This window comes from Hemitrygon akajei, chromosome 12, assembly GCF_048418815.1.
Source record: "Hemitrygon akajei chromosome 12, sHemAka1.3, whole genome shotgun sequence".
Lineage (NCBI taxonomy): Eukaryota > Metazoa > Chordata > Chondrichthyes > Myliobatiformes > Dasyatidae > Hemitrygon > Hemitrygon akajei.
Window position 1 is genome coordinate 97,906,754 of NC_133135.1, and position 22,057 is coordinate 97,928,810.

General features: G+C 44.6%; 1 long non-coding RNA gene across 2 annotated transcripts in view; it reads left to right on the top strand.

Annotated features, from left to right (window-relative positions):
• Positions 1-266: 266 nt before the first annotated feature.
• The window catches only part of LOC140737312 (uncharacterized), a 108,935-nt gene continuing 87,144 nt past the window's right edge, over positions 267-22,057 (top strand). For both annotated transcript variants that reach the window (XR_012101100.1, XR_012101099.1), the window contains exons 1-2: positions 267-1,310; positions 10,971-11,049. This is a non-coding gene — a long non-coding RNA (uncharacterized lncRNA). The remainder of the gene's footprint in view (positions 1,311-10,970; positions 11,050-22,057) is intronic.

Here is a 22,057-nt window from a genome sequence, read left to right on the forward strand (position 1 = left end):
CGTTGGTAACGTTCATAGCCAGCAGAGGTTGGTTTACTAGAGTTAAGCAGCACAGGAACCTCCACAGTATACGTATCTCAGGTGAAGTGGCTAGTGCAGACAGCAAGGCAGCCCAGGATTTTCCTGCAACACTCAAGACCACAATCGAAAAGGATGAGCTTGTCTTCCACATGGATGAAGCAGGCCTCTTTTGGAAAAGAATGCTTTCTTGTACTTCCATCTCCCAAGAAGAGAAACATGCATCTGCGTTCAAGGTTGCAAAGGAGGAAATGCTAAAGGTGACTTCAAGTTAAAACCTATGTATATCATTCCGAAACACCACGAGCAATGAAAAGCATTTGTAAGTCAAGTCTACCAGTGATTAGGAAATGAAACAAGAAAGCCTGGGTGACGATTGATGTTTTCCAAAATTGGTTTGTTTCACATTTTTGTCCAGCAGTGAAGTGGTATTGTGAGGAACGTGACCTTGAACCTAAAGCATTATTGATGCTTGATAATGCCCCAGGCCATCCTGAGAATCTCAGCACCCTTCGGACCTACATTCCTGTAGAAGTGATTTACCGTCCACCCAACTCCAACCAATGAGTCAAGGAGTAATATCAAAATTTAATACTACTACTATTGTCGCACATTCAAACAACTTGTAGAGGAAATAAAAAGGTCAAGGCAAGCAATCCATCAGGCAATTTTGAAAAACCATAACATCATGAAAGCTGTAGACAATATCAAAGCAGCCTGAGATGAAGTAACTTCAAACAGCATGAATGGAGTGTGGAAGAAACTATGGCTAGAAGCATGCAACAACATCCTAGGATTTCAGGTGGAAACAGTCATCCAAAGCACCATTGAACTGGCCGATGAAGTGGGATTAGAGGTGGTTAATGAAGACAATGTTGAAGAGTTACTGCATTCTTGTGGTGAGAGCCTTAGTAACAAAGAGCTTCAAGAATTGGCAAAGCAACACTTCCTTGGTGAATCTGAGGACACAGTTGGAGAAGAGGAAACGTCAGCAAGAAATCTCATCACAAAATTCCTCAGAACTAGCATCACCACGATCACACAAATCATGGAACAGTTCATCGATAATGACCCTGACTAGAAGTGAAGCAATAGGCAAAGAGAGATGTTCTTGACATGATTTCCTGCTACTGAGAACAGCTTCATAAGAGGAAACTTAAGAAAAGGCAGTCAACTCTCGATGCCTTCTTGAAGAAGAAGCTGGAGTTCGAGGAGGACCCCAGCCTGATCCCTCCTCTAAGAAATAACCACCATCACTTGCTGTGATGTGTTGCTGCTCCACTAATGTACAGGTTAGGCCTATCTACGTATTTGTTACTCCACGAATCACTGTGTATACATAAAATAATATATATCTTGGCAATGATTTTTATCAGGCACACATGTCCATTTACATAATGTTAAAATGACCCCTCAGAGTGCTGATTTACATAGCGGTCCACCTCCGAGGAACGCATTCTCAGTGTTAAGTGGGAACTGAGTGTTTATTTAGTTGTTTCCCTTGTTTCACTGGCCACCAGCTAGGAGCTGCTGAGATTCACCAGCGTCATCTTAAACCAGATGTCTCCAGAATAAATACAAAGACACAAAGCTTAGAAAGGGATAAGAATTCAACTTCTAGTAACATAGAGACAAAATCGAAAAGGGTGATGAATATAGGAATGATGGTATATTATTTGAATGCATCCTGTATGTGGAATAAGCTAGGAGATCTTGTGGCAGTGTTAGAAATTGGCAGGTATGACTGAGTCGTGACTAAAAAAAGATACAATTGGGAACTTAACATCCAAGGATAACATCATATAGAAAGGATAGGCAGGTGGGTAGAGGGACTAGGGTGGCTCTGTTAGAAAAAATTACATAGAATTGGATAATGTAGACTTCTTGTGGGCAGAGTTAAACTGCAAAGGTTAAAAGACACTGATAGGAGTTACAGGCCTCTAAACAGTAGTCAGGATGTAGGGTACAAATTACAACAGGAGATGGAAAAGGCATGTAAACTATTCAATGTTACAATGGACATGGGGGTTTCAATATGTAGGTAGATTAGGAAATTCAGATAGGTGCCAGCTATTAAGTGGAATAATTTATTGAATGCCTACATGATGGCTTTTTAGAGCAGCTTGTGGTTGAGCCCACTAGGGAAAAGAGAATTCTGCATTGGGAGTTGTGTCATGACCAGATTTGATCGGGGAACTTAAGGTAAAGGAACCCTTAGGAGACAGAGATCATAATACAATAGGATTCACCCTGCAGTTTGAGAGGGAGAAGATAAAGTCAGATGTATCAGTATTACAGTGGGGTAAAGGGAATTATAGAGGCAAGAGAGAGAAGCTGGCCAAAGTTGATTTCAGAACAGCAATGGCTGGAGTTTCTGGGAGCAATTCGGAAGACACAAGATTGGTTCATCCCAAAGAAGAAGTGTTCTAGAGGGACGATGAGACAACCATGGCTGAGAAGGGAAATCAAAGACAGTATAGAAGGTAAAGAGTGAATGTCAGACCGCTGGAAAATGACACTGCTGAGGTAGTAATGGGGGAGAAAGAAATGTTAGAAGAAGTCAATAAGTATTTTGCATCAGTCTTCACTGTGGAAAACACCAGCAGTTTGCCAGAAATTCCTTCAGGGAGCAGAAATAAGTGTCATTGCTATTACTGAGGAGAAGGTGCTAGGGAAGCTGAAAGGTCTGAGCATAAATAAGTTACCTGGACCAGATGAATTACACTTCAATATTCTGAAAGAGGTAGCTGAAGAGATTGTGGAGGCATTCGTAGCAAGCTTTCAAAATATCACTAGATTCTGGAAAGATGATGGAATATTGGAAAATAGCAAATGTCACTCTGTTATTTACATGGACTTTCAGAGGCCCTTTGACATGATGCTACATATGAGGCTGATAAATGAAATAGAAACATAGAAAACCTACAGCACAATACAGACCCTTCTGCCCACAATGCTGTGCCGAACAAGTACAGTCCTTACTTTAGAAATTACCCAAGGTTATCAATTGCCCTCTATTTTTCTAAGCTCTATGTACCTATCCAGGAGTCTCTTAAAAGACCCTATCATATCCGCCTCCACCACCATCGCTGGCAGCCCATTCCATGCACTCACCACTCTCTGCATAAAAATCTTACCTCTGACATCTTTTCTGTACCTACTTCCAAGCACCTTAAAACTGTGCCCTCTCGTGTTAGCGATTTCAGCCCTGGGAAAAAGCTTCTGACTATCCACACGATCAATGCCTTTCATCATGTTATACACCTATATCAGGTCCAAGGAGAAAAGATTGAGTTCACTCAACCTGTTCTCATAAGGCATGCCCCCCAATCCAGGCAACATCCTTGTAAATCTCCCCTGCACCCTTTCTATAGTTTCCACATCCGTCCTGTAGTGAGGTGACCAGAACTGAGCACAGTACTCCAAGTGGGATCTGACCAGGGTCCTATATAGCTGTAACATTACCTTTCGGCTCTTAAACTCAATCCTACGGTTGATGAAGGCCAATGCACCGTATGCTTTCTTATGCACAGAGTAAACCTATGCAGCAGCTTTGAGTGTCCTATGGACTTGGACCCCAAGATCCCTCTGATCCTCCACACTGCCAAGAGTCTTACCATATTCTGCCATCATATTTGACCTACCAAAATGAACCACCTCACACTTATCTAGGTTGAACTCATCTGCCACTTCTCAGCTCAGTTTTGCATCCTATCGGTGTCCCGCTGTAACTTCTGACAGCCCTCCACACTATCCACAACACCCCCAACCTTTGTGTTATCAGCAAATTTACTAACCCATCCCTCCACTTCCTCATCCAGGTCATTTATAAAAATGAGATCAGAGTCCATACGAGCATGGACAGAAGATTGGCTGACTGGCAGGAGGCAAAGAGCGGGTATAGAGGGGGCATTTTCTGGTTGGCTGTTGGTGACTATCAGACCGCTTCTTTTCACATTATATGTCAATTATTTGGATGACAGAATTGATAGTTTTATGGCCAAATTTGGGGACAAAGATAGTTTGAAGGGCAGGTCGTGTTGAGGAAACAGGAAGTATGCAGAAGGACCCAGACAGATTAAGAGAATGGGAAGATGGAAAATAGTGCAGAGAAGCATATGGTCATGCAGTTTGGTAGAAGGATGAAAGACAGACTATTTTCCAAATTGCGAGAAATTGAGAAATTGGATGTGCAAAGGGACTTGGGAGTCCTCATGCAGGATTCCCTAAAGATTAACTTGCAGGTTATGTTGATGGTAGGGAGGGCAAATGCGATGTTTCAAGAGGACTAGAATATAAAAGCAAGAATGTAACACTGGGGCACTGGTCAGACTGCACTTGGAGTATAGTAAGCAGGCTTGGGGCCCTTATCTGAGAAATGATGTACTGGCATTGGAGAAGGTGCAGATGTGGTTCATGAGAATAATCCTGGGAATGAAAGGGTTAATATATGACTGTTTGATGGCTCTGGGCCTGTACCCACTGGGGTTTATAAGAATGGTGGGGGTGAATATCAATGAAACCTATTGCTTATTGAAAGGACTAGATAGCGTGGATATGGTGAGGATGTTTCCTATAATGGGGGAGTCTAGGACCAGAAGGAACAAGCTCAAAATACAAGGAAATCCCTTTAGACAAAGATGGGGAGGCATTTCTTTAGCCAGAGGGTGGTGAATCTGTGAAATTCATTGCCACGGATGGCTATGGAGCCCAAGTCATTGGGTATATTTAAAGTGGAGTTTGGGTTCTTGATTAGGAAGGGCATTAAAAAGTCAAACGCAGAAGAATGGCATTGAGAGAAAATAAATCAGCTATGATTGAATGGCTGTGTAGATCTGATTAGCTAAATGGCCTAATTTTTGCTCCTATGTCTTATGGTTTTATGGTCTTAATGCACTTTAAGGCCTCTATTACCTCCTCCCTAATAATTTGTATGTGGTCTAAGGCAACACCACTCATTTGCCCCATTTCCTTAGCTTCCATCACTTTCTCCATAGTTAAATCTGAAGGGAAATATTGGTTAAGATTCTCACCCATTGTCTTTAGTTCCACAAACAGTAGCGTAGCGGTTAGCATGATGCTATGACAGCTTCATGTGTTCCGGAGTTAAATTCCAGCATCCTCTGTGAGAAGTCCCTGTGTGCTCCCCCTGTGGAATGTGTCGGTTCTCCCTGGGTGCTGCTGTTTCCTCCCACAGTAGCCAAAGACCTGCTCGGTGGGTTAATTGGTCATTGTAAGTTGTCCTGTTATTAGGTTGGGTTTGTTGGGGTTTGCTGGGGAGACGGAAGGGCCTACTCTGCGCTGCATCGCTAAGATAACAAAAAATAAAAACCGACAGTGATGCTGATCTTTAAGGGGATGTATCCTCTCCTTTTTACTCTTTTAATACTTTTTACTCATCATACACCTAGCGACTCTCTTAGGATTTTGATTCTCCTTGCTTGCCAGATCCTTTTCATATCCTCTTTTTGCCCTCTTAACTTCTCTCTTAAGTACACTCCAACCCCAGGAGAGTTTCCCTCTGAATCCCACTGACCAGTTTAATCAGGTCTCCTTCATGAAGTGCTGCTCTGATGTTGTGGGACTTTTACTCCCATCTCCCCCGATTTTCTGCTTGTGCTGATCCAGTTCCCATCTGTCGAGTGATGAGCAGGAAGGAAAGCCAGACTGCCAGTCGATAGCTACGTCCTTCCACTCCTCACTCTAGGTGCTGATGCTTCTACTCCCACAAGTAGACAGTGAGAGCATGTCCATGGTGAGGAAAATCCCCTACCCCACGTGTAGGAATTACAGATTGGTTTTCTGGCAGTGGGATGGAGGTGGTGGGATGTTGGGGTGATGGGTGGTGTGGAGGATGGGTTGTTGGGGTGATGGGTGGGATGGAGATGGTCAGATATTGGGGTGACGGTTGGAAAGGAAGATGGGATGCTTGGGTGATGAGTGGTGTGGAGGATGGTTTTTTGGGTGATAGGTGGTGTGGAGGATGGGATGTTGGGGTGATGGGTGGTGTGGAGGATGGGATGTTGGGGTGATGGGTGGGATGGAGATGGACAGATATTGGGGTGACGGTTGGAAAGGAAGATGGGATGTTGGGGTGATGGGTGGGATGGAGATGGACAGATATTGGGGTGACAGTTGGAAAGGAAGATGGGATGTTTGGATGATGGGTGGTGTGGGGGATGGGTTGTATGGGTGATGGGTGGTGTGGAGGATCGGATGTTGGGGTGATGGGTGGGATGGAGATGGTCGGATATTGGGGTGATGGGTAGCTCATCAAATCAAAGCTCACCAGTACAGTGAGGTATGTTGTGGGAGAGAACTGGCAGCTCAGGGGTTACTCCACTCATAGTAGAGCAGAACAAGGCCAGCAGTATGTATCCCTCCTGCCTAGTCACTGATATAATGGGACCTCTCCCGACAACAATGGGAGCCAGCGAGGTGCACAGTTTCCGTCTTAGAGAGTGTTTCCGTCAGGAGACTGATGGCGCGAACATTCTGGGTTTTCTAGGGGAATAGAAGCTATTATTTTCAGCAAGTGTGCGGACTGAATGTCCCTGCTCCCTGTACCATGAAATGAGAGAGCTGCTCCATTTGGCTGGCAGCTGTGCTCTGAAATCATTGCTCTTGAGTCGCCGGCTGAATGGAGCCTTTGTGAGCAGGCTTGATCCCGTCCCAAGTGCTACAGCTCCAAACTGCAAACAGGGACAGCTCTTGCTTCCAAAGGAAGTGCAAAAGAGTTGATCGGTTGGTTCAGAACATAGAACAATACCGCAGAGAAACAGGCCCTTTCGCCCACAATGTCTATGTGGATCATGATACCAAATTAAACAAACTGCTGCCTGCACATGAACCACATCCCTCTATACCCTGCATATTCAGGTGTCTATCTATCAGTTTTTTAAAATGCATCTAACTTACCTGCTTCTAACATTTTCTCTGGCAGCACATTCCAGGCACCCACCAGTCTCTGTGTAAGTAATTTACTCCACACATCTTCTTTAAACTTCCCCCATCAATTTAAAGCTCTGCTGCCTATGATGACTCAGCAATAGTTGGGTGTATAAAGGGAGGACAGGAGGATGAATACAGAGCCTTGGAAGAGTACTTTGTCAAATAGTGCAATCTGAATCATCTGCAGTTCATTATCAATAAGACAAAGGATGGTGACGGATTTTAGGAAGACTAAGCCTGCACTGCTCCCTGTTATTATTAGCGGTGAGGATATGGATGTGATGAGGACCTATAAGTACCTGGGGGTGCACCTGGATGACAGACTTGAGTGAAGTACTAACACAGAGACTGTGGGCAAGAAGCGCCAGAGTCATCTCTACTTCCTGAAGATACAGGTCCTTTGGAGTATGCAGGCCTCTCCTTCACACGTTCTACCAGTCTGTTGTCGCCAGTACAATCTTCTATCTGGTGGTGTGCTGGGGCAATGGCATCAACATGAGTGATGCCAACAGGCTCAATAAACTGATTAGAAGGGGTGGCTCTGTTATAGGAGTAAAGCAGACACAGTGGAGACTTTGGTAGAACAAAGGACCCTATGGAAGATCCTGGCAATTCTGGACAGTGTTTCTCACCCTCTGCATGCCACCTTGGCTGAACAGAGGAACACTTTTAGTAATAGACTAAGACAACTGCGCTGCCCCAAAGAGCACCATATGAGGTCATTCTTACTCTCAGCCATTAGGCTCTATAATGAGTCAACCTATAGCCAGGGAAGTGATAATCCCCTCCTGTAAGACTGTTTGAGCTAACATTTTTTATTCTTTCTTACCTCTCTTCTATTATTATGTATTTGTATATCTGTGCACTTGTAATGCTTCTGTGACATTGTAATTTCCTTTGGGATTAAAAAGTATCTGTCTATCTATCTAAAGGCAACACGACTGAATCTGCAGATGCTGGAAATAAATAAAAACACAAAATGCTGGCAGAACTCAGCAGGCCAGACAGCATCTATGGGAGGAGGTAGTGACGATGTTTCGGGCCGAAACCCTTCATCAGGAGTGAAGTAACATGGGATGGTCGAGGGGGGATAAGAAGTGGGGAGAGGGATGAAGTAGAGAGCTGGGAAGTGATAGGCTGAAGGGAAATGAGCTAGGGGAAAGGTGGAGAATTATGGGAAATAAGAGAGAAAGAAAGGTAGGGCTGGGGGGAGATTATAGTGAGGGGGAAAAGAGAGAGAAAGAGAACCAGACTAAAATTATAGATAGGGATGGGGTAAGGGGGGGGGGGCAGGGGTATCAACGAAGGTCTGTGAGTTGAATGTTCACGCCGTCAGGTAGGAGTCTACCTAGGTGGGAGATAAGGTGTTGCTCCATCAACCTGCGTGTGGCCTCATCTTAACGGTAGAGGAGGCCATGGACAGACATATCGGAGTGGGAGTGGTCTGTGGAAATGAAGTGTGCACCCGATGTGGCCATTTATACATTGGGGAGACCCGCCCCAGACTGGGAGACCTTTTCGCTGAACACTGGCGCTCAGTCCTCCAGCAGTGGCGGGATCTCCCTGTGGCCACACACTTCACACCCTTCAGCCTATCACTTCCCAGCTCGCTACTTCATTCCTCCCCCCACTTCTTATTCCCCCTCGACCATCCCATTTAACTTCACTCCTGTTGAAGGGTTTCGGCCCGAAACGTCATCACTACCTCCTCCATAGATGCTGTCTGGCCTGCTGAGTTCTGCCAGCATTTTGTGTTTTTATGTCTATCTATCTACTTAGTATTCAACAGTAGTCTGGCACTCTGGGGTCCAGTTGGGGTTTGCTCTTCCTCTGGCTAGATTTTGATCAGAGTTGTATAAACCTAAGATAACTGTGCATGGAAAGAGGCAAATGCCCAAAGGACCAGATGCATTTCTCCCTCCTCACCCCTGTCAATCTGTCTCTGGGTCTTTAGTGCCTGGGTCCTTGTCAGTCACTTCCTGCAATAAGCTCACATAGTCAAGTAGCCTGATGTTCTGGAAACCCTCTGTAGGTCAGAGAGGGGAACCGTCAACATTTCAGAATGATGGCCTTTCATCGAGCCAACAGAGACCCTCAGACATGAAATATTAACCCCATTCCTCCCTCCTCAGTTGCTGTCTGACCTGATAAATATTTCCAACTCTTTTGTGTTAATGCTGCAGGCTTCCAGAGGCTGCAGCATTTTGATATCCAGCTTGAGGTTTCAATTGCCAAAGATTGCAGGAATCTGTTCTCAGGGACTTGGAGTGGCTGTGGCTGGTTCAGAGGCTGTGAGAGACATAGAGTATGGAAGCAGGTCGTCCAGGCTAGTGAATCCATAGAGACCATGAAACACCCATCTTGAGTCATTGAGATTTACAGCAGGGAAACAAGCCCTTTGACCAGATTTGTCCTTGCCAACCAATTTGCCTAAATGAGCTTGTCTCATTTGTCCACCTTTGGCCCACGTCCCTCTAAATATTTCCTACCCAAATGTCTTTTAAATGTTGTAATTGTACCCACCTTTATCACTTCCTCTGCCTGCTCATTCAACACACCCCTAATTTTCTGTGAGAAATAATTGCTCCTTCCAAATGTTTCCCTTCTCAAGTTGTATATTCCCCCACTCTGGGGAAAAGACTGTGGCTGTCCGCCTTGCCTACCCCTACACTAATCCCATCTTTATTCTCACTCATTCCGGGCTCTACCACTCAAATACAGACTGGCAACAATTTTTAGTGGGCCATTAACTTACTAACAGGTTATTTGGGTGGAGGGCAAAGCAGCAGGGAAAAGCCATGTTGCCACCTGTGGTATAAACTCAAAGAGACAGCACAGCATTGAACCTGGCTCTTTGGAGCTGTGAGACGGTGGCACCAGCAGGGGCACTACTGGGCCACCCACTCTCTGCGCAAAGAAAAGAGGGATTGGAGTAGCAAGGTGCCAGTGGCCGAGGCCCAACCAGTTGGAGAGAACCTCTGTACCTGGTGAAAGCTGCAGAGTGGTAGGCAATTGAGGGAAGGAAGATGGGGTAAGAGAGGACCTTTCTCAGATGTTCAGCTTAATTGTAATTAGTAAATCATCACAGATGCACCACAAGGCTGTGTGCTTCGCCTCCTGCTCTACTCTCTTTACACTTAGGACTATGAAGCTAAGCACAGCTCCAATGCAATATTTATGTTTGCTGATGACACCACTGTCACTGGCCAAATCAAAGGTGGTGATGAATCAGCATTTAGGAGGGAGAGAGAAAATCTGGCTGAGAGGTGTCACAACAACACTTCACTCAATATCAGCAAGACCAAGGAGCTGATTATTGACTTCAGGTGGAGGAAACCATAGGTCTATGTGCCAGTCCTCACCTGGGAATCAGAGGTGGAAAGAGTCAGCAACTTTAAATTTCTCAGTGTTATCATTTCAGAGGATCTGCCCTGGGCCCAGCATATAAATGCAACTACAAAGAAAGCACAGCAGCACCTCTACTTCCTTAGAAGTTTGTGAAAATTTGGCATGACATCTAAAGCTTTGACAAACTTCTATAGATGTGTGGCAGAGAGTAAATTAATTGGTTGTGTCACAACCTGGTGTGGAAACACCAATGCCCTTGAACAGAAAACCCTAGAAAAAGTAGTGGATATGGCCCAGTCTATCGTGAGTAAAGCCCTCCCCACCATTGAGCACATCTCTAGGAAGCGCATCCACAGGAAAGCAACATCCATCATCAGGGACCCCCACCACTCAGGTCATGCTCTCTTCTCTCTGCTGCCATCAGGAAGAAGGTGCAGGGACCTCAGGACCCACACCATGATGTTCAGGAACAGGTATTATCCCCCCTAAAATCAGTCTTTTGAACCAGAGAGGATAACTTTGATAACTTTACTCCACTGCACTCGCCCCATCACTGAACTGTTCCTACAATCTACTTTCAAGGACTCTTCATCTCATGTTCTCGATATTATTTGTTTATATATATTTATTTTTCTTCTTTTGTATTTGCACAGTTGGGTGCAGTCTTTCATTGATTCTATCTTGGACTTACTATGTATGCCTGCAAGCAAACAAATCTCAGGAATATGTATGGTAATGTATATGTACTTCGATTATAAATTTACTTTGCACTTTTAAATTGGTTTATTATTGCCACGTGTATTGAGATACAGCTTTGCTAGCCATAGAAATCATTCCAAACATGACGACATTGAGATAGTGCAAGGGGAAGCAATAACAGAATACAGAATTTTGTGTTGCAGTTACTGAGGAAGTCCAGACAATAAGATGCAGGGGCCAGGACGAAGTAGGTTTGTGAGGCCAGGAGTTTGCTTTATCATTGAAGAGGCCTGCTCAATAGTAGTGTAAGAGTGGGATAGAAGCTGTCCTTGTGCCTAGTGGTGCATGCTTTCAAGCTTTTTTAAAAAAATCTTTTGTCCAATGGAAGAGGAGAAAAGAGAGAGTATTTGGGTGGGTGGTGTGTTTGACTATGTTGGCTGCTTTCCCGAGGCAGCGAAAGTGTAGACAGAGTCAATGAAGGGGAGGCTGGTTTTCAGTGTGTGCCAAACTGCGTTCACAACCCTCTGCAATTTCTGGCAGTCTTGTGGAGAGCAATTGTCATACCGAGTCATGTTGCATCCAGATAGGAGCCACAGCTGAGAAGCTTGGCCGAAACCAGCAGAGTTGTTGACACTGAGGACGTTCTAGGGTATGGGAGGATGTCGACAAATGGCTCAGGTAGGCATTCAGTCTGGGGTGGTGCAGTGGAGTGTGCAGCACGGTCAATTGAGGCAAGGAATACAGGATAAATGGCCAAGCCCTGCCTGTCTGAATGTCTCCAAAACAACATAATCATATCTGATTTCACCTCCTCTGCCAGCATGTTCCAGATATCAGCCTTGACCTCTGCCCTCTTCTTTTTGATATCCTTTTCATGGGAAAAAAAATTTGACCATCTATGCTCTCTCTGCCACTCGTAATCTTGTACACATCTTCCAACTCTCCCCTTAGCCTCCTATACTCAAGAGAAAACAAGCCCAACTATCCAATCTCTCCACGGAATAAAGACCACAATCTAGGCTACATGCTGGTGAATCTTCCTTGCACTCTCTCCAACACAATCACATCCTTCCTATAATGTGGTGACAAGTATGTACACAAATCTCCATGCAGCATAACAAGTATCTTGTAAAGTTGAAACATAACGTCCTAACTTTTTATATTCTATGTTCTGACCTAAGAAGCAAGCATGTCATATGCCTTCTTCACCATCCTACTGACCATTCCTTCTTCACCATCCTGTTTTCAGGAAGCTTGAATTTTTCTACTCTTGTTCCCTAGTGCTGCACGATTACTGTACATGTCTTACATGTCTGAATTTACAGAATGCATTACTTCTCACTTATTGGGATTAAATTCCATGTGTCAGTTCTCCGTTCAACTTTCCAACAGATCTATATCCTGCCATAGTGTTAGCCAATCTTCCTCGTTATGTACATCAACATATTCTGTGGCATCTTTACATTTACTAATCATACCATAGAACCATAGAACATTACAGCACAGAAACAGGCCTTTTGGCCCTACTTAGCTGTGCCGAACCATTTTTCTGCCTAGTCCCACTGACCAGTACTTGGCCCATATCCCTCCATACACCTCTCATCCATGTACCTGTCCAAGTTTTTCTTAAATGTTAAAAGAGAACCTGCATTTACAACTTCATCTGGTAACTCATTCCACACTCCCACCACTCTCTGTGTGAAGAAGCCCCCCCCTAATGTTTCCTTTAAACTTTCCCCCCTTCACCCTTAACCCATGTCTTCTGGTTTTTTTCTCCCCTAGCCTCAGTGGAAAAAGCCTGCTTGCATTCACTCTATCTATACCCATCATAATCTTATATACCTCTATCAAGCCTCCCCTCATTCTTCTACGCTCCAGGGAATAAAGTCCTAACCTTTTCAACCTTTCTCTGTAACTCAGTTTCTCAAGTCCCGGCAACATTCTTGTAAACCTTCTCTGCACTCTTTCAACTCTTCTATATAAATATCCAAGAATTTCAAAAAGGTCCCAGCACTGATCCTTATGGTACACCACTGGTCACTGACTTGAATATCAGGAAAGTATCCTTCTACTACCACCTATTTGGTTTCTGCAGGTCAATTTTAGAACTAATTGGCCAGCTTGTCCTAATTCCACATGTCTTAGCCTTCTGGATCAGCCAATAGTGAGAGACTTGGTCAAATCCCTCACTAAGGTCCATATAAATAATACCTATCACCCTGCCTTCATCTGTCTCCCAGGAGATGTTACTTTCTACAATAACATTTGGGCTGGTGCCTTATCAAGTGCCTTCTGTTACCTTCAAAAAATCGGTCAAACAGGATTACTCACCCACAGAACTGCCTAAGTTTTTCTAAGTGACCTCTCTTTACAAATTTCTTCTAGCAGTTTCTCAATGACATATTAAGCTAACTGGATTATAGATTCCTTCTCCTCTTTATGCTGGCTATCCCCTTTCTAGCCAGATGAAGGGTTCTGACCCGAAATATCAATTGTATATGTCCATCTGCAGACGCTGCTTGACCTGCTGAGTGTCTTGTTTGTTGTTATAGATTCCTGCTCTCTAACCCCTTCTCCATTTGAATGAAGAAGTTCCATTTGTTGTTTTTCCAATCTTATGAAACCTTGTCCAAATTTTGGAAAACTTAAACCATGACATCAACCATCTCACAACAGGGATAAGGCAGGTAATTACAGGCCAGTAAGTCTACAATCAGTGTCAGTGGTGGGGAAGCTAATGGAAAAGAAATATGAGCGACACAATAATTTCAAGAAAGCTGGGATTGATCAGTACAGATTTATTGGTAGGAGATCCTCTTGATACAGTTTTTTGAAGAAGTCACACAATGTATTGGTGAGGATAATCTGGTTGATATAGTCTGTATAGACTTTGGTAAGGTCTTTGATGGGGTCCCATATGGGACACTGATACAAAGTGTTAATGCCCATGGTATGCAGGGCAAAATGGCAAATTGCTTCAAAATGGGCTTGAGGGTGCAGGGTTGCTTTTATGATTGAAACCTTATGACCGGTGGTGCTGGAATCCCTGTAGTGTTCATTCATAATCAGGAATGTCAAAGGTATGTTATACTATATTTGCAGTTGACACAGTAATTGGTATTTCTGAAAGCAAGGAGGAGGGCAAAATTTCAGGCTACAGAATGATATTCATCAGCTGGTCAGTTAGGGAGCGTAATGGAAGATATAATTTAATCCTGTTAAATATGAGGTGAGGACCAATAAAAGTAGACCATATGCCATCAATGATAGGGCACCAGGGAGTACTGAGGAACAGAGGAACCTGGCTAAAGTAATTTCTCCACATCTCAGTTCTAAATGGACATCCTTTAATCCTGAAGTCGTGTCCTCTTGTTCTAGAATCCCCTACCATGGAAATGACTTTGCATATCTAATCTGTTCAGGCTTTTTAACATTCAGAATGTTTCTATGAGATCCCCCCTCATTCTCCTGAACTCCAGGGAATACAGCCCAAGAGCCACCAGAAGTTCCTCATACGGTAACCCTGGAATCATACTTGTGAATTTTCTCTGAACCCTCTCCAATATCAGTATATCCTTTCTAAAATAAGGAGCCCAAAACCGCACACAGTACTCCAAGTGAGGTCTTACCAGTGCCTTATAGAGCCTCACCATCACATCCCTGCTCTTATATTCTATACCTCTAGAAATGAATGCCAACATTGCATTCACCTTCTTCACAACCAACTCAACCTGGAGGTTAACCTTTAGGGTATCTTGCACAAGGATTCCCAAATCCCTTTGCACCTCTGCATGTTGAATTCTCTTCCCATCTAAACAATAGTCTGCCTGTTTATTTTTTCCACCAAAGTGCATGACTGTACACTTTCCAACATTGTATTTCATTTGCCACTTCTTTGTCCATTCCCCTAAACTATCTAAGTCTCTCTGCAGGCTCTCTGCTTCCTCAACACTACCCGCTCCTCCACCTATCTTTGTATCATCAGCAAATTTAGCCACAAATCATGGTGCCATAGTCCAAATCATTGACATACATCGTAAAAAGCAGCAGTCCCAACATCGGCCACCACTTTATATTAAGGATGTGATTACACTGAAGAGTGTGCAGAGTAGATTCACCAGAATTACACACACAAAATGCTGGAGAAACTCAGTGTCCTTTGAAATGAACAAACAGTTGACCTTTTGGGCTGAGACCGTTCTTCAGGACTGGAAAGGAAGGGGGAAGATGCCAGAATGAAAAAAGGTGAGGGAGGGGAAGGAGACTAGCTGCGAGGTCATAGGTGAAACCAGGTGATTAGGAACGGTAAATGGCCGGAGAGGAAGGACTCTGGTAGGAGAGAAGAATGGACCATAGGAGGAAGGGAAGGAGGAGAAGATCCAAAGGAGGTGAATAGCAGGTGAGAAGAGGTAAGAGGCCAGAGTGGGGAATAGAAGAAAAGGGGAAGGGGAAGGGAATTTTTTTACCAGTAGGAGAAATCGATATTCATGCCATCAGGTTGGAGGCTACCCAGCTGGAATGTAAGGTGTTAATCCTCTACCCTGAGGGTGGCCTCATCTTGGCACAAGAAAAGGCCATGGACCAAGATATCGAAAGGGGAATAAGAACTGGAATTAAAATGTTTGGCCATTGGGATGTTCTGATTCTCCAGAATGTTGTCTGGGATGTAACATTTCAGTTTTGAGGAGAGACTTGATAAGCTGAGTTAGAAGGAACTCAGAAGCCCTGGAGCAGAAGGGCTGAGAGGGAACTGATTAAAGAATAAACTCCAACAGCTTGTCAGAAAAGTCACTGGGTCATAAAAATATAACAAATTCAATGGTTTGAATAATAATTCATACAAGATGGTAAAAGTGTCTCTTCAACTGAAGATCAAACATAATGTGATGAAAAGTATTTTCTTTATGACTGGGTACAAGAAAGTTATGCATCATATTCTGTTTTAGAAAACCAGTGGTAGGTATTATTGGGTCATAGAGGGATACAGCACAGACCCGGTCATTTGGCCCATTGAGCCTGTACTGACCATGAATCACCCTTTTATACTAAACCTAAAATAATCCTTTCATTATTTTTCCCTGTTATATAAAATACTGGTGAAGATGCATTTGGAGTATTGTGTGGAGTTTTTAGTCATCCTGTATAGGAGAGAGTGCAAAGAAGATTTAAGAATATGTTGCCAGGATTTGAAGAGGTTGGGCAGCCTGGGACTTCATTCCTTGGAATGTAGAAGCCCAAGGGATAACCTTACAGAGTTGTATAAAATCATGAGAGGCAGAAATAGGGTGGAAGGTAACAGTCTCTTCCCCAGGGCAGGGAAGACCAACATCAGGCAGTGTAGGTTAAGGATGAGAAGGGAAAGATTTAAGAGGGATCTGAGGGACTTCTTCATCCAGAGGATAGTCAGTATATGGATATTGTATACATCTATACATACAATATGGAGCTGTCAGAGGGAATTGCTGAGGCAGAAACAATAACAACATTTAAAGAACGTTTGGCTAGGAAAGGTTCAGAAGATTACGGGCCAAATGTGGGCAAGTGAGACGAGCTTGGATGATTAGCTTGATCGCTCAGAATCATACCTATCTTCCACATACTGTATCCTGCCTCAAGCCGGTTGTTCATCGACCATTCAAACCACCGCTGGAACCTAGGTTGGTGGAAGCTGGTCCAGTGTACACCGTTCGCCAGTTGATGGATTCACTTTGTCGTGGATGAGATGTTCACCGTGGAGTTCCACTGCATACACTTGCTCATCCTGGGCCGTCGGGTGCCAGCCGTAGGAGGGGGGATCCTGTCAGGCACCTCCCTGTCTCCACCCAGCTAACAGGAGTCACCTGCCACTCATTTCCAACTCATCACCTGCAGCCTATTTAAACCCAGCTCTCATCCGCAGTCCTTGTTCACCTGATGAACCATCCAGCCAGAACCAGTTTCTCCTAGCCTTCCTGTTTGTTGTCTGTGGTGTTTGATATCTGCTCTCTCTTACTTTGCGGCCCTTCCTGGCTTGTTATTTTTGCAGCCTATTATTAAAGTTATCATCATCGCTGAATGGTCTCTGCTGCTTTGCCTGTGGGTCAAGCCTCCTCTGGTTTCCTGATGATCACAGAGATATACAGCACTGAAATAGGTCCTTCAGCCCGAATGCTTCATGCTGACCAAGATGTCTATGTTTGGCCCACAGCTCTCTAAATTTTCCCCATCGTGTACCAATGTTACTGTCTTTTAAGAGTTATTGTTCCTGCTGCAACCACTTTCTCTGGTAGCTCATTAAACTTACACCATCTAGTTCATGATTTGCAACCCCGGAAAAAAGACTATGCATCCGCCCTATCTATGCCCCTCATGATTCTATAAAGCTCTTATAAGGTCACCCCTCAGCATCCTTCAGTCTGGGAATGAGACATCCTGGTGCTGTAGTTTCCTGGGATTGAGATGCATTGGCACTGAGATGTCCTGGGGTTTAGATAGTGATTGAGATGTTCACTGTCCAACAACTGCAACCACCTTCCTTTTATCAATGTTTGATTCCAGTTGTTGGGGTGTTTTCATTTTGATTCTCATTGACTTATCTTGTTAAATACTGTTTGATGTCAAGGGGAGTCACTGTCAACTCTTATTCATATTTGGGCTAAGGCAGTGAAAGGGCCCGGAGCAGAATGGTGCTGGCAAAACCTACACTAGGTGTGGGTGAGTAAATGACAATCAATGTCCTGCACATTAACACACACAAAATGCTGGAGGAACTCAACCAGCCGGGCAGCGTCTGTGGAAAAGAGTTCCATCGACAATTTGGGCCGAGACCCTTCAACTGAGTTCCTCCAGCATTTCGTGTGTGTTGCCTGGAGTTCCAGCATTTGCAGATTTTCTCTTGTTTGTGAAATGTACTGCACCTCCTGGAAATGCCAAATAAAAAAAATATAAACAGAAAATGTGGTCTCATTGAAATCTATTGAAAAGCTGAGAGCAGATGTTCCCAAACTGGGGTCCACGGACTTCTTGGTTAATGGTAGGGGTCAATGGCGTAAAAAAGGATGGGAATTCCTGGCCTAGAGAGAGTAGGCATGGAGAAGATGCTTGAAATAGTGAGAGAATCTTGGACTAAGGGCATAACATCAGAATAGAAGGGCATCCCGTTAAGACAGAGAGGAGGAGTAATTTCTTTATCCGGAGGGTGATGAATCTGTGTACTCATTGCCACTTTATGTGGAGGCTAAGTCATTAGGTATATTTAAAATGGAGGTTAATGAGGGTGTCAAATGTTAGGGGGAGAGGGTAGGAGAATGGCATTGAGAGGGATAATAAATCAATCATAATGGAATGGAGGAGCAGACTCAAATACCGAACAGCCTAATTCTGCTCCAGTATCTTTTGGTCTAATGATCTTTCTGGATGGCATGCAAGCAAAAGTTTTTCACTGTACTTTGGTACATTTGACAATAATAAACTGATACTAATTACAACCAAACTGAGTAGATCAAAGTCTGCAGCACTGTCATTGTAGTACGATTACAGAACTTTGATCTGATCCATGAGATGGATAAGATAACTTAGCTCTGTCCACTGCCTGTTGTTTTTGCTGTTTAGGTCCTGTGTTGCAGGGTCATAAGACTGCCATCTCAATATTAGTGCCACTTTCTGTATATCCCTCTGCAATCCCCACTGACTCTCTGCACTGATGATAACGAGAGAGTGAGAGAGGTGACAACAGGTGGTACTTGTTAGTGACCATGTGTGGCATCAAGGACCTCAAGTCAAACTCTTCATTGAGGGAAAAGACACAAAGGCTGGAGCTGTTGTCACACAAAGAAAAACGGTTATGCCTGTTGAAGGTATATCATCCCAGCCCCAGGACATCAGCTCAGAAGATCCTCAAGACAGTGTCCACGACCCAGATACCATCATCTGCTTCATGAATGACCTTACTCCCATCAGGAGGGAGGATGTTCACTGATGGCTACACAGTTCATTTCTATTAGAACTTCATAGCAAATGAATCAGCTGGTATCTATGAGATCCAGAAAGCAGGCACAGGCTGATAAGTGGAAGTAATATGGGCTTTTTATAGGTACTAGGTAATGGAATGGCTACCTCCAACAAGCGAAACTAATCTTCAATCCCTGACATTCAGAGACATTCCCATTGCCAAATCTCCCACCATCAACATCCTGGGGGAGAAGGGGGGTCCCCATTGGATCACCACAGAAACACTGGGTATACTGTGGTGAGTGGACTCACCTCATGATACCTTTCCACCATCTACAGTTCTCTCTGTCTTCTGCACCCATTGGGACCGTGTCTTATTCACCTCCTCTTTGCACCTCCGGGTGAGCCAGCTGTGATTAACAAGCATTGCCTACCGCCCCTCAGCCAGCAGCAGCACAACGAGTGTCATTCGTTCTCCCTCACTCCTCACTCATTCCTGTACTTACCAGCTCTCACTCTCCTTTAGAACATAGAATAGTACAGCACACTACAGGCCCTTTGGCCCACAACGTTGTGCCGACCCTCAAACCCTGCCTCCCATATAACCCCCCACCTTAAATTCCTCCATATACCTGTCTAGTAGTCTCTTAAACTTAAGTCTCCACCACTGACTCAGGCAGTGCATTCCGTGCACCAACAACTCTCTGAGTGAAAAACCTTCCTCTAACCCCCTTGAACTTAAGGGGGTTAAGTTGCCCCCTTAAAACCCCCTTGAACTTCCCTCCCCTTACCTTAAAGCCACGTCCTCTTGTACTGAGCAGTGGTGCCCTGGGGAAGGGGTGCTGGCTCTGTACTCTGTCTATTCCTCTTAATATCTTATACATCTCTATCATGTCTCCTCTCACCCTCCTTCCCTCCAAAGAGTAAAGCCCTAGCTCCCTTAATCTCTGATCATAATCCATACTCTCTAAACCAGGCAGCATCCTGGTAAATCTCCTCTGTACCCTTTCCAATGCTTCCACATCCTTCCTAAATTGAGGCGACCAGAACTGGACACAGTACTCCAAGTGTGGCCTAACTAGAGTTTTATAGAGCTGCATCATTACATCGCGTCTCTTAAACTCTATCCCTCGACTTATGAAAGCTAACACCCCATAAGCTTTCTTAACTACCCTATCTACCTGTGGGGCAACTTTCAGGGATCTGTGGACATGTACCCCCAGAACTTCAAAACAAAAGTGAAGTTGGTTTCTCAAGTGTCCTAATTCTGACGAGAAGTGATTGACTGGAAATACGGAGTATCCTAGCCGGGGTGTGGAGACATGTCCCAGAGCTCAGGCAGACAGGCCACGGTCCTGTGAGCTCCATGCTCTGTAGGGATAAGCTGAACCCATCGGAGGCTGGGGCAGTCACATGTCTCTCAAGCAGTTAGTTGGCTTACCTCCGGGCTGCGTTCATGCTCCTGCATCCAGCTCCAGGACACACCACGTGTGCTGATACCTCCCAATGCAGTTCCAGGTCTGGCCTATGACCAGCGGTGCTCGTCAATGCTGCCTCCTGTTCATCAGCAGGAACTGGAGAAGCAGGCAGTAGGGCAAGACTCCTTGGGCTGGGAGGACCTCTGGAGATGCCCCTAATGGAAGGATGCAATCTTTCATTGGCTGGATATGGCACTCAGAGCTCCCAGAAGACTGCTGAGGAATCGTTGCTCTGGCTAGGTCACAAGTCAGAGGTCTCTGACTGACCCACACCGTGCTGCGGTTCTCAGTTACCTGCTGCGTGCATGAATGAGGCTGACGGCGCCAGTTGTGCTGCAGAAGCTGACCTGAAGGGGATTGAGTGACGTTGTCAGCGTGGAGAACTCTCTGCCTCTAAATGCAAGGTGCAACTCTTGGCTTAGAGTTGATGAGAGGCATCAGCAGCCGTTCCTCTGAGAAGATCCCAGTGAAATTATTCCATGCCATTGTGTAGGTGCGGTAAGGATCTTGGCAGGGAACTGTTCTGTCACTCTCAGCATCTGATACTCATCACCTGCTATGTTCCACTAGCACAGAGACTGAAACCTCCTGTTCAGGTAATGCTGCACGTTACATACGGTGATGAGAAAGGTGTCACTCTGGTTTGAATTTGAGGACAGATGCATTAACCTCATCACCGTATGTAACGTGCAGCATTACCTGAACAGGAGGTTTCGGTCTCTGTGCTAGTGGAACATAGAACATGGAACACAGCACAGTACTGTGCCTTCAGTCCAAGATCAGTCCAGCCCCTTCCACACAGCTCTCCATTTTTTTCATCCATGTGCCTATTTAGGAGTCTCTTAAATGTCCCTAACATATCTGCCTCTACCATCATGCCTAGCAGCGTGTTTGTTTATTTTTATTTAGAGATGCAGTGCGGAACATACCTTTCCAGCTGAATGACCCGCACCGCCCAGCAACCCAGCTGTTTAACCCTAGCCTAATGATAGGACAATTTATAATGAGCAATGACCGGTACGTCTTTGGAATGTGGGAGGGTACCAGAGCACTCAGAGGAAACCCACATGTTTGTGGGGAGGATAAACAAGCGCCTTACAGACAGCACTGGGATTGAACTCTGACACCCGAGTGTAATAGCGTCACAATAACCGCTACACTACTGTGGCATTCTGTGCATATACTATCCTCTGTGTAAAAGAATGGCCTCTGACTTTCCCCCTATGCTTTCCTCCAGTCACTTTAAAAGTAAGTTCACTCATGTTAGCCTGTCCCTTCTATCTGTACCTTTTCTCTGCTTCTACCACGGTACTTAAGAAGGGAAAGCCTTGGCGAGTAGGAATAAGGAAAATCTCAAGGTGTTCTACATGAATGTGAAGAACAAGAAGCTGACTAAAGTGAGGGTATCCTCACTGGTCACAGGGGCAGTACCAGAAGATTAGAAGATGGTGAGTGTTATTCCCTTGTTTGAGAAAAATAATAAGAATTATAGACCAGTGAGTCTTATGTTAGTAGTGGGCAAACTATGGAAGAGGATTTTAGGGACAGGATTTATGAGCATTTGGAGAAGCACAGTCTGATTAGGGATAGTCAGCATGGCTTTGTGAAGTACAGGACATGCTTCATGAGCCTGA